General features: G+C 36.7%; 1 long non-coding RNA gene across 1 annotated transcript; it reads left to right on the forward strand.

Moving 5' to 3' along the window:
• Positions 1-12,777: 12,777 nt before the first annotated feature.
• On the forward strand, positions 12,778-13,945 carry LOC122148067. Its single transcript, XR_006162065.1, has 2 exons — positions 12,778-12,879; positions 13,904-13,945. It is a non-coding gene; the product is annotated as an uncharacterized LOC122148067 (long non-coding RNA).
• Positions 13,946-21,276: the final 7,331 nt, after the last annotated feature.

Genomic DNA, 21,276 nt, shown 5'->3' on the forward strand with positions numbered 1-21,276 from the left:
AATAAGAAAAAAAAAAAAAAAAAAAAAAAAAACAAACAATTTTTGAATATTTATGACCAGTTGGAATAACCTCTGTTTGATACAATACTTTGAGACTGCATCAGAAAGTGCATAAAATCAATTATTAGTAGTGCTGTCAATCGATAAAAAAATAACTAATTAAACTGCAAATGTTTCTGAAAGTAATCTTGATTAATCACAACTGATCTCACCAAACATTACCGTTTTAAATATACTTTTATATTGCAATAATTTTACATAAAATCTTCAAATGAATGTACAAACAACAAAGACAGTATATTTTTAATATTTGTTTAATGGCATCTTTTTTTTCATAAGGATGTTCTGCGACTGAATAAATGCAGTTCTTGTCAAGAATAAGAGAGACAGAAACAGCAGTGGTGAGTGCTGGCCAACCCAATCCCCACCTCTGCATTAATTGTGTTAAATATTTTTATTTTGTTCAACTGAAAAAATTAATCATCTACGTTAATGCACTAATTTTGACAGCACTAATTATTAGATTAGATTTATTATTACCCATTAATATTATTAGACTAAATTATACAGTCCCATGCCATGATGGTTTGGTCTGGTGAGAGGACAACTTGCCCCTTGACTGAGTCTGGTTTCTCCCAAGGTTTTTTCTCCATTTCTGTCTCCAATGGAGTTTTGGTTCTTTGCCGCTGTCATCTTTGTCTTGCATAATTGGACACTTAATTTCTGGCGATATTGTCGACTTGATTGCACAGATACTATTTGAAGACAACTGAACTGGATGATGACATTACTGAATCAATGATAATCTGACTTTGACTGAAAAATTAACAGATGACATATAGAACTAGTATACTGTACATTGCACAGTGTAGTCACCCCTTCAAACTCTTTCACATTGTTAAATTGCAGCACTTATTTAAATTCAATCAATCTGCACTCAGTGCATCATAAGACAAAGCAAAAACAGGATTTTATAATTTCTTGCAAAAATAAAATAAATAATAAAATAAATAAAACTGAAATGACACACTGACACGAATCCAAGAGCCACATTACAGAAGCGTCCTAATTCTAGAATCCTGTATTATCTTTGTAGTGACCATGATGATTTCAGTTAGGATCAACTTTAGGACAAAACCTATAATAGAGCGGCATTTCCACACATCCCTCTTTCTCCAAAGTGGTGAGCATTTATGAATTATGGAGGCCCTTGTGGTCTTGGAAACCTTCCATATGTAGCTTGTTCTCTGATCTGCGTTGTCAGCTGAGAGATCTAATATAGACAGGCATGTGCCTTTCCAAACCATGATTAATTGGCGGGAATTACCATTGGCAGACTCTAATCAAAGTATCTCAAATCTCAAAAATGATAAAGGTAATGGTACAGGCAGAGTGTATACATTAACGTTAATGTGTTTTTTTTTTTTTTTTTTGTTTTTTAAAACATTATAATAGCTAGATATGTAAATTTTGCCAAACCATTCTGTCCTTGCAATGCAGTGTGTTTGTCTGATGAACAGTGTGTAACTCTACCACAAGTCTCTATGTCAACTTTCTATTTTGCAGATATAAAGTAAGCACACACAACCAAAATGACACAATACCTGTTCTGAACTTGGCAAGGGTCTTGACATCTCAGTAATGGCATCTGTGTTCATCTGTAAAAGAGACAGTGAATGCACGTAAATACTGATGTCAAATATTGCTCAAGCTAAAGAAAGTACAAGACTAAATCTAGACTTCAAAAAACTAAATAGAGTAACTCAGATTTCAAGCTGAGTCTTGGGTTTGAACCACTCCTTCAAGTACAGCAAGTCAAATCTGTTTATCATTATTTATTAAGTCTGGATGGGCAGGTAAACACAAAATATTCCCAATGAACAAGGCGTGTAATGCTGGGCAATATACAGGTTCATCCGGTATAGCCTCTCAGTTTTGTGTGCAATATGTATTTTCAAATACCGCCAAACCAGTGCACAGCTGAAGCAACTGCTGCATCTATTCAAAGGACACAGAGAACAGTATATAGAGTAGGGCCCTATGATTTCTGATACAATAAATCAAATCTTGCTGATAGTTGACAAAGTCGAATCATATGTTTGGGGGCGGGGGCAAAATACATTACATTCAATGGTCATAAATACACAGGGAAAATGTGTAACAGATGCCTTGCAGATACAAACAGGGTAAATAATGTTTTATGTTTTGATTAAAAGAGAGTTAGCATTACCCAGCTGCATATCATGTTGTTTATTACTTATCAGAGCTGATGAAACCAGAGATTGCACTAAATAAAATCAAATATCCACACAAGATGAAATCAACAGACACAAGCATTCAAAGAAGCCTATGTGCATTCATATTTACTCTAACTGTATAGAGATTTTCACGGGGGAAATTAAGAAATATCCTGTAAATTCTTCCTACTTTGAAGCATATAGCCTAACATTACTGCCACATAAAACTCCATGCGATCGCCTAAATATGAGCTACTGTGAAAATAAAAGTTCTATACTAATTTTGAATGGATTGCTATAGCCTAGAAAGCACACAAAGAGCACTGCCTTTAAAAAGCTGTCGCTCAATGAGAGGATTCGCAGGCTTGTACTGGACTCAGCTCTGGACAAATATAAATCTTCTGATTCTCTCCAGAGCACAAACACAAGTATTGGACAGTTTGCAAGATCAGTTTCACCAATATGACAGTGAATAGATAATATCCAGAGTGATCTGCACCTATGTTCACATCATACTACAATCAAATTAGAGCCGTCTGAAATGTTTTAAAATAACTTATACCCTACCTGATTAAAAAAATAAATCCAGTCTTTCACTCTGTCTGTGTCAATCTGAGTCTTGTTAAAGTTTTAAATCCCTGCCATCTAGATGCTCCTCTGTCGCTCAGGGATTATGGAAAGTAAAACTGAACTCTAAAGGGGTGGTTGGATTTATTCACGCACGTTAAAGATATTTATTAAAAGCTTGTTTCTTTTCAGATTCTTATTTACAGCATTATCATAAAAGGCTGTATATTAACTCATTGGGAGAAAACCAGTAGTTCTATGTGTAGCCGCACTGGGTAGTACGTTAACGTTAGCTCAAATGATATATAGGGAATTTTAATAATTAATCAGGAATATGATTAATTTATATATCTTGCGTAACAGTTCCATTAAAATTATTGAAGATGAAAAATAGGTCAATTGTATATATCAATAACTCATTACAAGGCACTGTAATTTACTCATTAATATGTCAATATGTCAATATTCCATTCTTCATATCAATTAACGTGATATCTTTTACTGGGAATTAATGCAAATCAAACAGTGGTTTGTCCGGCAAACGGCCGTAAAATTAACTTATCAACTTCAATAAAGTTATCACTTCTTATAATTCCAGGAAAAATCGTTTCTGGCCATGAAACCATTCTCCTGTCCTTATAAAATTTTAGGTTACTGAAAAGTAACAAATAAGCTTTGTAGCTAAGATCAAACATTTCATTGACTTCGTAATGTGAGCATTTTAGACAGAAGCAATCATGAATATATTGGCTTTTAATAATTGAACTAATAATACATCAAACTACGATTCACACAGAGTAAATATGCGTATAACAATACAAACTGTAAAGACAAATACAATACAAAACGAATAACAAAATGAGAGAGAGAGAGAGAGTGAGTGAGTGAGTGAGTGAGTGAAAGGGTGAGCGAGAGAAGGTGAGAGAGAGATAGGCAGAATCATGCAGAATGATCGCGCAGTATGGCAAAATCACATACAGTAACCTTTTTTGAAAGACAACAAGGAATCAGATCACCTTGAAAAGGGAATAGACAACCTTAAGCAGCGTTTAAATCTCTATAGAAAATAATACTTGCATGTGGGTATCTTTGTGCCTGCTAATACGAGCGTGCGTCGTTCTTTAAGAGCTGGGCGTGTTCTCTCATGTCTTCCGGGGCGAGCAGACTCGCGCGAAATTTCAAAGGTTCAACGAACGTGGAGTTACCAAAGAAATAATTCAGAGTTCGTCTCCCTCATGTAGGGAGAGGCGAATATAAGAATAAAACTTAGTAAAGAAAAGAAAAGAAAAACGGAGATGAAAGCTCCCTAAGGAGCCATCGCGACAGACGTTCTCTCGACAAAGTGCCGAAACAAAAGTGCCACGAGAAAGTTCTGTGTCAGTCTCTTATGGAGCGACTGGGTTCACGCCTCTGTTTGCGCGAACAACCAATGAACGTCCACGATCTGAAGCGGGAAAAAGTTCCTTTGTCTCTGGGGAGACACCCCACTCGAGTGAGTTATGGTGTTGTCAGAATTCAGCAATTATATTCCAGCAAGATGGTAATTCCAGAATAATACATTTTACTGTAATTTCCTATGTATGAGTGGTTCGCTCAAAGCAAGACGGTTAAACAGATACCAAAAATGACAGGTAAAGGTAGGAGAAACATAAAGTTACATTCATATGCAGAATTACACACATTTAAAGTTTGATTAACACAATAAACTTGTAGATACTCCAATTTGATATGGAAGACATCTAAGCACAAAAAGGAAATACAGTCAATACATTTACAATATATTTACTTTCCTTTTTCCTTACAAGAATTCCTAGCGAGCTGGGCTTTTTCTGTTTCTCCCAGTTGGGGTAATAAAGTTTTATGATCTGGTCAGGAATTTAAACCCAGCCATGCTTGCACCAGGCCGTCCATTCAGCTTGCAGAGAGTTTGATTTACCTGCATGAGTTCAGGGGCTAAAAGCTTTGGGTTTTAGCCAAGCAATGTGCATTGTTTTAGATTCAACGAGCCATGATTCATTAATTCAGAACCAATGAATGAATGAACTGCTCATACGCTACATATGTGAAATCAGACACTGAGCTCCCCCAAAGAGCCAAAATGGCATGATCATAACACCGCGCTAATATTCGACTGTGAGTTTGGTATCGAATCATGCTCCTCCTATCGAAGCATGTCAACCAAAATGACACAATACCTGTTCTGAACTTGCTTCTGGCAAGGGTCTTGACATCTCAGTAACGGCATCTGTGTTCATCTGTAAAAGAGACCTTAAAATGACAGAGTAGTTTGTCAGGACATTATGACCATTATATGCCCACCGTTCACTAATGATATACACACTACAACGTCCTTACAAACCATTCTCTCCTTGCAATGCAGTGTGTTTTCTGGTTCTCATATGGTGTAACTACAATGACTGATTTCAATACAATGTCGTGACAAACCTTTCTGTCCTTACAATGCAGTGTGTTTTCTGGTTCACATACAGTATGGTGTAACTACACTGCTCAAAAAAAATTAAAGGAACACTTTGAAAACACATCAGATCTCAATGGGGAAAAATATCATGCAGGATATCTATACTGATATGGACTGGGTAATTTGTTAGGAATGAAAAGATACCACATTGTTTAATGGAAATTAAAATTATTAACCTACAGAGGGCTGAATTCAAAGACACTCAAAATTAAAGTGAAAAAAGGATGCAGTAGGCTAGTCCATTAAGCTGAAATTTCATTGCAGCAACTCAAAATGGTACTCAGTAGTTTGTATGGCCCCCACCGTGCTTGTATGCATGCCTGACAACGTCAGGGCATGCTCCTAATGAGATAAAGGATGGTGTCCTGGGGTATTCCCTCCCAGATCTGGACCAGGGCATCACTGAGCTCCTGGACAGTCTGAGGTGCAACCTGGCGATGTCAGATGGACCGAAACATAATGTCCCAGAGGTGTTCTATTGGATTTAGGTCAGGCAAGCATGGGGGACATTCAGTGGTATCAATTCCTTCATCCTCCTGGAACTGACTGCATACTCTCGCCACATGAGGCCGGGCATTGTCGTCCACCAGGAGAAACAAGGACCCAATGCACCAGCGTAGGGTCTGACAACAGGTCCAAGGATTCCATCCCGATACCTAATGGCAGTAAGTGTGCCATTATCTAGCCTGTAGAGGTCTCTGTGTTCCTCCATGGATATGCCTTCCCAGACCATCACTGACCCACCACCAAACTGGTCATGCTGAACAATGTTACAGGCAGCATAACATTCTCCACCGCTTTTCCAGACCCTTTTACATCTGTCACACATGCTCAGGGTGAACCTGCTCTCATCTGTGAAAAGCACAGAGAGCCAGAGGCGGACCTGCCAATTCTGGTGTTCAATGGCAAATGCCAATCAGGCAGTGAACACAGAGCCCACTAGAGGATGTCAGGCCCTCAGGCCACTCTCATGAAGTCTATTTCTGATTGTTTTCTCAGAGGCATTCACACCAGTGGCCTGCTGGAGGTCATTTTGTAAGGCTCTGGCAGTGCTCATCCTGTTCCTCCTTGCACACAAAGGAGCAGATACAGGTCCTGCTGATGGGTTAAGGACCTTCTACTGCCCTGTCCAGGTCTCCTAGAGTAACTGCCTGTCTCCTGGAATCTCCTACATGCTCTTGAGACTGTGCTGGGAGACACAGCAAACCTTCTGGCAATGACACACATTGATGCGCCATCCTGGAGGAGTTGGACTGCCTGTGCAACCTTTGTAGGGTCCAGGTATCGCCTCATGCTACCAGTAGTGACACTGACCCTAGCCAAATGCAAAACTAGTGAAAAACAATCAGAAAAGATGAGTAGGGAAGAAAAAAAATGTCAGTGGCCTCCACCTGTAAAACCATTCCTGTTTTGGGGGTTTTCTAATGTTTGCCCATCTAGTGCACCTGTTGTTAATTTTATTAACACCAAAGCAGCTGAAATGAATTAACAAGCCTCTCTGCTAGGTAACTGACCAGATCAATATCCCAGAAGTTTAATTTACTTGATGCTATACTCTGATTTAAAAGTGTTCCTTTAATTTTTTTTGAGCAGTATACAATGACTATGATCTCAACACAATGTCCTGACAAACCATTCTGTCCTTGCAATGCAGTGTGTTTTCTGGTTCACATATGGTGTAACTACAATGACTGATTTCAATACAATGTCCTGACAAACCATTCTGTCCCTCCAATGCAGTGTTTTCTGTTTAACTGTATTTAACTCTACCACAAGTCTCTATGTCAACTTTCTATTTTGTAGATATAAAGTAAGCACATGACACAATACCTTTTCTGAACTTGGCAAGGGTCTTAACATCTCAGTAACAGCATCTGTGTTCATCTGTAAAAGAGACAGTGAATGCACGTAAATACTGATGTCAAATTTTTGCTCGAGCTAAAGAAGGAAACAAATACTGTGATATGCTGTGAAACCAGCAGAATCTTATAAAGTACTGTGACACAGATTGTTGGTTATACCACCAGCACTAACTGAGTCCCTTCTTTATAACATCACTGTTAAAATATGAAGCACTGCATTAAAAAAGGGCCATTTGAAAAGTGTTGCGTTACGCCTGACATCTGGTTCTGCCTTTTCTGGTACAGAATTTAACCATGCAAAGCTACAATGACCAAGCCTTATTGATGTTACTGACAACACACTGCACTGAAAGGAGAGAGTGGTTTATGAGGACATTATGAGAGTTATATGCCTACTGTTCACTAATCATTTATACACTACAGTGTCCTGAAAAACCATTCTGTCCTTGCAATGCAGTGTGTTTTCTGGTTCACATATGGTGTTTTTTTTCTGTCTTAACCTGAATCAGAATGGTGAGCCTATAGTGTGACTATTTTCAATTTGTTGGTACCTGTATGATTCTCCATATTCATAACCAGAGAGAAGTAGATATGGCTACAATGTTTGTCTGCAAGAAGCACGCAGTTTTATTTATTGACTGCTAGAGTTACATACCGCAGCTTTAAAATTACTCCGCTCAAAGTAGCCACTTTTTGCAGACACTTATGAAAATTATTATATTTTAATATTAGTCATTTATAAAAAAATAAATATGAAGAAGTGTAAGAAAGTCTACATCTGATGTCTTGAGGTAAGATAGCTGTGTCAGATTTGGCCTGTTAGCCTTCAGTTTGAGAGCCTTGACCTTCACTTCTGAGGATTATAATGCTCTGTCCAACTGCCTACATTAATACTGTGTAATATTTGATTTCTAAGATCATGACCTCTTCACCATCAGTTCAACAGCTTCTCTAGTTATTATGAGGAGAAATTTAAGAACAATAGAGAACATTTTAATTAATAATTTGAAGGGAACATAATGTTCTCTTAATGTGAATATATATATATGTATATATATATATATATATATATATATATATATATATATATATATATATATATATATATTATATATATATATATATATATATATATATATATGGCGAATCAGCACTGATGTTTGCAAATACAACTCCATACCAATCTCCATTTATTTTTAATAAACAAAAATAGCTTAAGAGTTGAATAACTCCACTCCCAAACACTAGAATATGAAAATAATTTTTACTGTATCTTTCAATACTGTTAAAAAAACCTATGCTCCCTATCAGTATTTTGCCTTGTTTTCCAATCCAAAAGTCAGAAAACACTTTATAATAACTTTCATTAATAAATCATTAACAAAAATTCTATAATGCTTAGCAGATTATTAATTAATAGGTAACACTTTACAATAAGGTTGTATTAGTTAATGTTAGTTAATGGATTAGTTAACTAACAATGAACAACGCATCTGTTTAATAACATTAATTAATCTTTGTTCATGTTAACTTATTCATATACTATAATCTATTAGTTAATACATTAGTTAACATGAACTAACAATGAACAACGCCACTCTTCAGGATTACTTAATGTTTTTTTTTTAATTCACATTAACAAATTAATTAGTTAATGATGTGGTTAATGCATTAGTTATAATGAACTAAAAATGAACAACACATCTGTTCAGCATTACTTTGCTCATGTTTAATTATTCATATACTAATGCATTATTTCATGTATTAGTTAACATGAACTAACAATGAACTAGCTTGTCGATAGCTTTATTTAATAAGCTTTATTTAATTATAATACAGTATGTACACATACATTTATTTAGCAGCTAACACGCAATGGATAAACAATACTAACTCCCCATTTGGACACTGATTTGGGCTATTGGTAAACTTGGAAACTATCTAAACAATAACTGATAATGCTTCTCATGTTTGTAGATTGTTTATTAACATGACTTACTACTATAAAAGGGTTATTTAAGGGAATTAATTTGTGAAACTTAACTTAATTTGTGTAAACTTATTGTAAAGTTTACACTAGTCCAACATTAACTGATGTGTTACTAATATTTGTAGACTGTTTATTAACATGTTTAAGGCATACCACTAACAAAAAAACATAATAATAATAAAAAAATAACACATAGATTTAACGGTTTTGTTCCTATAGTGTGTATTATTATTATTATTTTTATTTTTTTTACTGTCTATGGTGACAGGACACCACACACTTAACAGGAATCCATTTAAATCAAAATCACAAATCACGACTGCAAATGCGGGAAATCTAGCGCGGACAAACGTGACTTTAGAGTAAACAAATGGCAGATGACTTGCAAGAAGAAATGGCGATTAAAATATTTGGATATCTTTTACCCAAAATTCGCGGGGGGAAAAAAGGTCTGGATGAAGTCGTGGAGACGGTGTGAACATGAACTTTATATATTACAACGGGAGCTGAAGGAGAGTAATGCTTCCGTTTTCCTTTGGAAATAGCTCCGTTCCACGTGACGATGAGCGCGCGAACATTTGTTCTCTTGTCGGGGTTCGGCGGTTAAATTGCTCGCGGGAACAGGACGGACTGGACAGAAACATCGTCTGATGGAGTGGATTAACTGACTTGGAAAGCGGGATAGAGAAATGGTCCTCTTGGAAGACTTTTCAGTGACATTCATCGTAAATATGGTTGCTCACTTCCAGTTAACGTTAGGAAAAACACCTCCTTCTTCTCTCAGTTTGTTTCTTTATTTATTTAATGCATTGATTATATAATATAAATGTAATGTATACCACTGTTTTGTAATAATATAATATGTAATAAAGTTTCTAAAAAAGTACCCACGTAGGAGGGGACGTTCTCGCGACCTTGTGCAACGTTCCCTAAAAGTTCTCTAAAGGTAACGAAAGTTCCGAACCTTTACAGAACATTAGGGACGTTCATGGAACGTCCTCTTTTGGTTATGAAAGTTCTGCAGTTCAAGGTTCATTATATGAACTTTAGGGGGACGTTCTATTTGGGTATTTTATGGTCATATAGCAAACGTTACAAAACGGACATTTGGGACGTTAACAGAACGTTCTAGCCAATTTATTAGCGTGTCCTCTGTTTGGTCATATAATAACGTTTCTCGTTATTACTTTAGGGGGACGTTCGATATTGGTTATTGTATGGTCACACAACAACGTTACAAAGAGGACATTAAGTTATGCATGTTCAATTTTTCACCACACAGGGATTACGGGGACGTTAAACAGAACTCAACACGCATGGCCTACTGTTGGTCGTTAACGTGACCAATGTGACTTTAGGAACGTTCTCGCAAATGGATCCTCTGTTACACAACCATTTTTAAATTCTTAGGAAATTCAATATGGATTAAAGTAGCACTGAATTATCTATACAAAACCAAATTGACAAATTTAAATTATGTATTAAACTGTACGCTAATTCATGAAAATATAAAACTTAAAAATAATAACACTACCACTTACATGCTAGCCAATTTATTAGGTCCTAATTCTGTGGGTAGGATTTGATAATTTTTTACTTCAAAATAAAAATTATGACTTTTACTCTACAAATCTACAAAACCTTTGAGGTGTCCATAAATCCCTTATTAACAAACAGACATACCAAAACAATACAATGTCATAGATCAAGGCAACGTAAAAATTATCATAAGTGATGCAGTTTCAATTTTTCCCCACAGATTTACCTTGGAAAATTGTGGAGTTTTGTGAACTCAACACTGTCTCCTAGCCTACTGCTGAAGTCGTGCGTTAAATTTGAATTTATCAAGTGCACTTTTACGACTTGATATAGTCTAAAAATACTTACCGACATTGCTGGCGAATGGTGATACTTTACCATTTATTATTTTTCTATATAAATGTCCTATATACTGTACATTTCTATACAAATATTACAAATTAATATTTTGGAGAGGCACTGCCACACCCGCGGCTGACTGACTCTGTTTGTATTCAGAAGGGAGAGCTGCAGACCCATTCAACTGTGAGCCACTGCTGCTGGTGCTGGCTAATACCTCCCATTGTCCTTCCTGTATGTGCGGAGTGGGGAGCGCGCGCACTGCAGAGCATGGAAGCGCCCATGCAATCTCTTGCATTTTTTCCTGTCAAACAGTGTAAACAACTTAAAATACTCCATTTCTGGTCATACAGATAAGAATAATACATTATTCAAAGCTTAAATTATTTATGTAAACTCACAATATCAAGAAAACGTTGTGCTTTTGCAAAATAAACCACCACAAAAAGGACTGTTTTAAAGGTTATATCTGCTATGAATATGAAGTTTGAAGATTGTTGTATTGTACTGAATCTTCTATAAAGATGAATATGACATTTCGTTAATTTAAAAATAAGCACTTTAATGTTGTATAAATAAATAATCAACTTTTGTTCTGTTAGATGTGTTTTTGACTACTTTTTGTATGTTGTATAATTATAATATATATCTAGGTAATGAAGATATATAAAAAAAAAAAAAAAAAATAAATAAACTAAAAATCCATGTATATAAATATAAACAAAAACACAAAAACAAAAAACCGCTTGAGCGATTCAGGAAAGCAGCTGCTTGATAAAGTGGACAAAGTTAATGGCGATTTCAAAATGTCCACAAACTCAATGTGATGGCCACAAAGATCACACCACAAGACTGAACTTCATTCTGGGGGAAGACATTTTTTTTTTTTTTTACCATCGAAGAAAAAATCACTTGGATGAGTCAGGTTTTGCACATCTGAGAAGAAGAAACAGGTAAGACGTTTATAATCTCATATATTACAATATGAACGATTTTTCATAAGAATGTTAGGTAGCCTATAAAACGAATAAACACAAAAATTTTACAACCGGGAAATATGACTATTGGTTTTCTTTGCACTTCAACATTTTTAAATAATTTTTAAAATAATACTAAATTATAATTATTATAATACGAATGATTTATTAGTAAATAATACTAAATTATGCTCACAACAATTATTTATTTGAAAACAATACTTTCAATATAACGCAAAGTATGTTGATATAATGGTAGGTATAATGGTATTATAATAATAATATAGGCCAAGCCTACACACACGAAGATATACTCCAAGTTAATTAATTAGTTAATTATTGGGTGCCCAGAAACTGGGAACCCAGTTTTTTTTTTTTTTTTTTTTTTTTTTTATTTTATATTATATTTTATTAATAATGTAATAATAATAATAATTATTATTATTATAATTATCTTATTAATTATATTATCATTATTATTAATAGTAATAATGTATACATGGCTTGGTTGAATTCTAATGTAGAATGCGGTCTATTATTTCTTGTTAACAGACGCTAAGTACCGTTGCCATGAAAAACAAAGCGTTGCTATGGACGCAGGATTCTAACCTTAGAGACGGAAAGGGCTATATTTTCTTTATTATTTTCTTTATTATTTTTTCACATTATCCCTTACATAATATAACGTAATTATTAGTATTATAACGCAATATATCATTATATAAATATAATAAAATAAAAACGTTTAACACCTAACTGTTTATATGACACATTCTAAATCTGGCAGTGGGTATATAAGCTCACACACAGCGTACTCACACCTCACTCACTCAGTGGACATCCCAACTGGACATCCCAACTGGACATCCCAACTGTCAGTTTCTCTGAGGTAAATGTCTTTTTAAATTAACCATTTTATTTAAATTAAAAACACAAAACAAAATGACATATAAAATATGTAGACATGATAATAATAGTAATAATAATATGGAACTATAAGGACAGTAGCTTTTGAGGGATTTTTTCTCATGGTAAAACGGCCGTTTCCACAAGAAATTTAATAAATTGTCATAAAAATTGACGTACTGTCTTTTCCAGTAGTAAATGTACCACATTTACTCAGACAAACTGCTTTTCCCGTCTTTTTCTTTAACTTTATACCACTCGTCCGCACTGTTAACGCCGTTATAGGCTATTTGTCGTTAAATACCGTTATGTTTACGTGACGTCATTTGGTCTAAAGGAGTAGCCTATCTATCCTTTTCAGATAAGCTCATTCATTTTTTAGGGTCTGTCATGTTAACATTAGCTACTTCAAAATAAATTATGAATGCAATTATGATCAATATTGTAAGTTATACTTTATTTGAAAATTAACGCGCCTTCTCACAGGCTTCGCGCGCGCCCCTCAACCTCCGCATGAGCGCGGCGGTGCCGTCGTCACTGTAGGCGCGAGACCCCATTTCGCGTGAATGTGTGCACGGCAGTTCTTGTAACTTTGCGCGAAACTCCGCTTCCAGAGGGGCAACGACCTCGAGCTTATTCTGGCCGAACAGCCCAATACCCAGTTTGCGCTTACATTTAAAAAATGAGCCTACAATAGCAGAAATAAGCCTTTTTGGGTGAAAATAAAGGTCCATGTTTAATAATGTTCATGAATTAAATTTTTATTGGTTTTCTTTTATAGCCTACATAACAAAACCAGAACAAACAATAAATACATAATACACTGTATACAAAACAAACAAACAAAATAAAATAAAAACTAATTTAATAAATAAATAATAATTTATTATTATTATAGAAATTACACTTTAATGCACAACCGGGTAGGCAAGTCACAATTCAGGCATGGATCTAGTATCATCTAAGTGATTTCAATTCACTTTATGCCTCTTTTCTGTGCTTTCCAGACCCTGCCCTACAGACAGACTAGCACGATGTCATCTCAGAAGGTAGGCTTGTCTTGCAAAAAAGGTTTTCAAAATTTACAGCATATTGCTTACATGCCAGAAAAAGGGATTTCACAGCAATGTGATAAAATTTAATGTTATATCAAGATGTTTTTCACCTTATAATGTGGCATGAAAGATCGCTGTATTTGCCTCAAAATGAATGATCTTTAGGTTTTCGACTTAAATTACATGTGTGTACCCATTTGCAGAGAAAAAAACACACAGCTGTGTCACACAACTGGATGCCTGCAGAAGCTAGGAAAAGAGAATACAAACGACTATGGCAGAGGGTGCAAAGGAAAATGAGAAGTGTGCACATTAACGCAGCTGGTCCTAGTACTGTGCTAGACAGTGAAGCACACAATCCCAGGGACACTATGCCAATCTGGAACCCAGGCCTAAAAAATGCAATGACTGGAGAATCTAATAGTGACAGCGATGAAATGTCGTTTGTCAATACTGACATCAATGCAGTCTCATCGCTACAACATACAATGGCAGAAGACACAGAGAATATGGTTCTTGAATATTCCGGTAGTGACATGGATGGAGAGTTTTTTTGAGAATACTGCCAACATTGATATGCCCACAGAAAATTTAGCAGAGGAGTTAAAGAGGTGGATCATTGAATATAATATCAAGCACAATGCTGCAGAAAAACTGCTCAAAATTCTCAGGGATCAAGGGCATAAACACCTGCCATCTACTACTAAAACATTATTTAAAAACGGATCCTGTTGAAAGCCAAATGGTGTCTGGTGTGGAATGCATTAAATTTTGGAGTGACTGAACAATTAATCATGTGCTTGAATCGGTATCCCCAACAATTATGCAAAAGACATCACTGAGCTTGAGATTTCCCTCAATGTAGATGGACTGCCACTCTTTAAGAGCACTGATAAATCTTTCTGGCCTGTACTCTGCACAGTACATCTAAAACCAGCAAGCACATTTCCTTTGACCATTGCCCTTACTGAGGCCAAGCCCAAATCACTGGACTTCATTAAAGTCATATCAGATGAACTGAAAATGATTCTAATGAATGGCTTTGCATGGGGAGAAACAACACTCAATGTAAGACTGAGATGCATTACCTGTGATGCACCAGCAAAAGCCATGCTGAAAGTGCATCAAACAATTCTCAGGTTACTATGGCTGGGACAAATGCACCCCAAAAAGGCAACTGGGAGGGGCGCATCACGTACCAACATGTGCAATGACCTCACTTTGAGGAATGATGTCTCATTTAGAGAGCAACACCAGCCAGAACATCATCACGAAAATGCTTTGTCCCCTTTCAGCAATCTCCAAATTGACATGATCAAGTCTTTCCCTGCTGACTACATGCACCAGTGCTGTCTGGGAGTGATGAGAAAAATGCTCCCTACTATGGTCACATGGCAAGTCGGGGCATCGGCTATCGCCAGCTCAGCTGAGGGAGGTCAATCAGAGGCTAAGGAATTTGAGAAGTGACATACCCCATATTTTTGCCAGGAAGCCACGCAGTCTGGAGGATTTGGAGAGATGGAAGGCCACTGAATTCAGGCAGTTTATGCTCTACACTGGCAAAGTTGTTCTCCGGGGAATCCTGCCAGAATCCCTGTACAGTCATTTCATGGCCTTTAGTGTGGCTTTGTGATACTAGTGTCTCCACATTTAACACAAACCCACAATGTGTATGCCCATGAAGCTCCTCACATATTTTGTAGAACAAGGCCGGTACATATATGGGAAAGAATTCCTAGTGTACAATGTGCACTCACTGCTTCACCTCACTGCTGATGCCACCACATATGGATCATAGACAAATGCAGTGCCTTTGCGTTTGAGAGCTACATGCACCAGCTGAAGAAGATGGTTAGATCAGGAAACCATGTTCTAGTCCAAGCAGCAAAACGGCTTCCAAGAACGTTCACAGATTCCTATAAAAACAAGTGAAGAGAGATCAATACAATTGAAACTCCTAATAATGTTTACATTGTTAGCCCAACATCCTGCTGTGAAGTTCTGGAGAGGACCAACTCCGGAAAGCTCTTATGTAGAGTCTTCTCGCACTTAAACATCGTACCTTTACGAGCCATGTGACTCGATGATCTATGGAGCCTATGTATGTGGTCCATCAAAGATGGAGATTCTGGACAAGACAAACTTGCAAGGAAGGGCAATGATTCTTGAGGACGGGCATGGCCGCAAAGTTTTCTTTTCTCTCCTTCATGACCTTGATTAATGAAATATGGAATATGTACATAGTTAGTATTATTTTTTTTCTGTCATTGCTTTAATGTCTTAACTTAGATTTCATATTTATTGGCCCCTCTTTTCTAAGGAGTGTATGTTCTTCTGTTTGTAATGTAGGTTGGATTTTACATAGTTATTTTTGAACAAGAAAATGCAATTGCTGTGGCGCCTGCATTATGGGTAGAGGAGGGGTGAATGGGGTAAGGGTACATGCACGTGCAGACATACACACACACACACATACATAATTAATACCGGAAATAAATAAGATGTGATAAACTTTTCCCTGAAATGTTTTAGGTTCTGATTTGCTACTGGCCCCGTAGAAACGCTGCTGCCATGGCAAAGGCCTCCCAAAGGCCCAGATAAGGAGCTCTGGAACGCGCACAAAATAAGAATACTCTCCGAGACTGGTGATGAAAACTGAATAAATATATAGTCATATGGAGGTACACTCCCTTTTACATAGTAAAAATGATTACAAAAACTAAAAAAGACAACTCAAATTTACTCTGTCCTTAGACAACTATAAGACAGCGCAGAGAGCGAGCCAAAAAGCTGTAGAAAGTTCAAACGTGGACACAGAAGAAGAGGTGCTAAAAGAGCGGAAAAAAAAGGTACCATCAAAATACTGGACAGAGAGTGAAGGTAAACACACGCGATTTGCTTTTTGTCATGGCATTACTCCGCTGTTTATGTAGAAAAATCATGCCAAATATGCCATGCAGAGAAAACTACTGTATAAAACTAAACTATATATAAAAACTGTTTCATCCGGAATTAATAGGAGAATGTGAGATTCCTACAAAAAAAAGGAGAAAAATGTCCACATCCTCTCAAAAGCCATCAAGCCTCCCAAAGCCTCCAAGTTGTAAGTAAAACAGAATTAACTTTTGGTGTCATTTCTTGTGTTGTGTGGTGTTGATTTGATGGTGGTGTGTCCGGGTGTCAATTAGAGAACAGGCAAATAAGTTGCATTGCCAGCTGACGGGAAGAGGCTTAGTTTGGTGTGTGAAATACAAACAGATTTCTAATGAAAATCCTATTTTAAAAATGTTTTTGAATTTGGTTGGAGTGTCTTATATTGTGTGAGTTGTAGATTGGTATTTTTTTGTCATGGCATTTTGTGTAAGTTACATTCCTTGTCAAAGTAATCAACTCTCCCCTGAACTATGAGTTTATCCCATGCTTTCAATGTCTGTTCTTAGACAAACCACCTACTGACATCACAATCACAGCTCACTCACCTGAGGAAGATGAGCCATCACTGCCAAATCTTTCAGTAATATACTTTCCATGGTATGTATGTTTAATGTTGATATTCTATCTCATCTGTTAAGAGAAATGTTTTTTTTGTTTGTTTTTTTTTTAAATCTTTCAGTAAATTAAGATTATGGCTGCATTTTTTTTTATTACTGTCTACTAATCTCAATCGTCTGTTACCTAAATTATACGTTTATCTTATATAAAGCTGCTTTGAACAATCTACATTGTTAAAAGCGCTATATAAATGAAGATGACTTGACTTGATTTACTATCCAAATTAGACCATAGCTATTGCATCTGGCAAATACAGTCATGCCAATGTCTATATTTTATTTCTTGAAGTACCACACATATGCCTGAATACTAAGCAAATAATTAAATGTCAAAGATGACCACCCCCCACCCCATCAAACATTTTTGCAAGATTTCCATCATCTCATCGAGCAATCTGAGCAGCGGATGCTCCTCGCAATAGAGAGAATGTCGACAGATATTTCAAATTCTATTGAGCGTCTGGTCCAGACTATTCAACAGAATCATCCTGGTCCGGCAACCATCACAACACCACCACAGGACACCATTGAGAGGCCAATGCAAAACAGTGCAGGAGCGGCAAGCTTTCATATTAAAACTTGAGGGCCCAGAAGGGAAAAAAGGATGGTATGTTGATATAGCACAGGGGTCCGGCAACCTTTTTTGTCACAAAGTGCCATTTTTAAGTTCAAAATGTAGATCTGTGTGCATGTAGGCTAAATTATCTGTAATGAAATAAATACACCTCTCACATTTGCTTGTGTGCCAGCGATTAACCCTGCTCCGTGTGCCATTGCAACACTAACATATGCTTTTTAATATTTTATCTTTATATGTTGCATAGATACAGTTTTTGAGCCTGATGGGAGGTAGCAACATTGGGAGACGCTGTGAGGAGAATCCTTCGGAAAATAGCTACCAATGATGGACTGGTCAAATTACAGCCTGAAAGGCCGAAAAGGAAAACTCACCTTCATTGGGACAGCGCTTCCACCATATTGTTTTTAAGTCTGCTTTTCAAAAACTTCTCTCTTCTTCTCACTTCATCACGAAACTTTTTAAAGAGCAAGTGATAACAGAAAAAATGTCTGTACTGTCCCTGTCCCTTCGGATAATTTGTTTTTCTCGTTTTTGACTTCTAAACGGAAAAAATATAGAAACCTGCTCATTTATCACATCCAAAGGGATTTTACTTTAAACCATTCAAGCGCAAGAATCGCGCGCTGTTCTGTGATGCACACTGATGCCTCACTAACGGCCCATTTTCAAATGTTTTACTGCTTTCTTCTCTTTCTTTGTATGCCAGTCATACAGTTAACCTGTGCTTTCTCAGCAATGAAGTTCCACATTTGCGCGGCTAATCCAACACGAAAAAATGCCATGCAGCAAATAAGCCGTTCACAATATTTTCTTCAGATAACTCCAAATTTCTCCCACACACTGGATTGATTTTTTGATGACGTATTGTCGACAACTTTACAATCTCCTCCACTAGCTATTCTTTTCTTCCACTCCTCAGCATCCATCTCGACGACTGCAAGCAGATCGGCCGCGAGCGGTTAGTGATGAATTTTTAAAAAGTGGAAGTATAGGTAACGTTATCATGGGAGGGCTTGGCGCGGTGGGCAACAATAAATGATGTGGATTTTAAATTATTTTTATCAAAAAACTATCTTATCAACTTGAAATACAGGCATATTTTTGTAGATGTGTTCCTAAAAATATGCATATTTTTTTTTTTTTTTTTTTTTGTTTGCATGTGATTGTTTTTTGAACCCGTGTTTCCCCCGTGTGTCGGACCCGACCCGCACCCGACACAGGTGGCTATTTTCGCCCGTTTGCAGCAAAACCTGCGGGTACCGAACCTGTGAAGGACTCTAACTGTATATAGGTCTATGTTATATTTAATTCTCATCGAAAAGCACAAAAACATTTTCAATATTACAATAAATTACAAATTATTGTAGGCTAAATTAAATTAATATCTTACTTACATCTACAGTTTTCCTCGAGTTGAATTCAGTGAAATCCAGACTGTGTCGGTCTTGTCTCGAGGTGAGCGGGCACTGGCGTTGTGAACGCGGCAAAAACTGCCGCGAACCAGCAGGTTTTTTCTCTTCACTATCTAAACTCATATGATGGTTATGCTCATGAGTTCTGTCAGATTCGTGTTTTGCATTGTTTATACTGCTCAACGCTGAAATAAAAATTAATATTTGTGCATGCCACTGTATAGGCTAACTTTACTGTAATATGGCGAAAACACTTTTAAGTTATTTTCGCATTTATTTCAATAGTGATAATAGTCATAGATTTATTTAGATGTTTACACCTTGTAGAAATATGCATTTTTATCCAATTTGGAGGGAACAGGGCAATTGTGTTCATAATGTAGCAACTTGATTTCCAACATCGCGCCGTCCCCGGTGCTGTCCGAGGCGATGGTGCTGAATCTGTGGATATCGGGCTCGAGAATCACATTATTCTCTCGTGCAGGGCCTGCTTCACTGCGTTATGTGAGAAAGCGGTGTTCTTTATAAAAGCGCTTCAGAAATAGTTGAAATTGCATTAGGACTCATGGGCTATTATAAAAAATATAAAATAAAAATATAAAATAATCCAAAATTATAATAATAACTATAATAGCCTGAAGTCTACATATTTTAAATGTAATCATGTATGACAATAACGTCATATAATGGTCCATTTTAAATGTTTACGTGCTTCTTTTTCCATTTTTGTTCGGTGGAGCTGTGAAAAACTGTTGTTCTTGTAAAAACTTTCCAGCATATAGTTGGAGCCCTGCATTAGAGACTTTAACATTATTTTGTTACCTTTTTTCTCTTAGGTTGCTTGGTTGCCAAACAATTTCCGAAACACACAGAGAAAAGGAAATTGATACATGTATAGGGGAAACCCTCAAACAGCACCTCACGTGCCGCCAAGGTGGTCGCGACACCTGTAAGTGTTTTATTCATTGCGGACTTCCCTCTCTCTCTCTCTCTCTCTCTCTCTCCTATATAAGTAATAGAATCTATACATATTCTCTAGAATAACCTAAATGTTGTGATTTATTTACTTAGTACTTATAAACAAAGTGCCGTTACAAGTAATTAAAAAAGTCGTTGAAGTGATTGGTTACAATATAATGTTTGATTTTTTCAGGCACCGGAAGACGAACTTTCGGGCACCTCCGGGGGATGGGAGACACTGAATGACTAACACGCACACACGCACACACGCACGCCACGCCACGCCGCACAAACAACACACACACACACACACACACACAGGTATATATTTAATTTAAATTATTGTTTTGTGTTACCTGTTTGTCAGGCATTTACTGAACAGAAAATTAATATAAATCGTTGTTCGTGTTGTTCATTAATGTTTTCTAATATTTGGAAAAATCGGTTTTTGTTCACACAAAATAAATAAATAAAGGACTGATCTTTTCTTTGGGTGTGTTAAACGTTGCATGCTTATTCCTGATTACGGTTCTGAAGTGTTTTTTGCGGAACCTTCTAGTTTGGTTTCCCTACAGGTCCTTGAGACCAGTGGGGCTGTTATAGATACGTTTCTGGGAAACATCACCACTTTCCAAAATAAACACATGGTCCCCTAAACACGTTCCGATAACCGTCCTGAATGTTCTGTGCAGGTCCGCAATAATAAACGTTCCCCCGACCTGTTAAAGAAACTCCGAAATCATGACCGTCTCCGCACGTTACAGGATCACGTTACTAGGCGACGTCCTTGAAATATTGGGGGACGTTCTGAGAACGTCCTGT

This window comes from Cyprinus carpio, chromosome A16 (genome assembly GCF_018340385.1).
Source record: "Cyprinus carpio isolate SPL01 chromosome A16, ASM1834038v1, whole genome shotgun sequence".
Classification (NCBI taxonomy): Eukaryota; Metazoa; Chordata; class Actinopteri; order Cypriniformes; family Cyprinidae; genus Cyprinus; species Cyprinus carpio.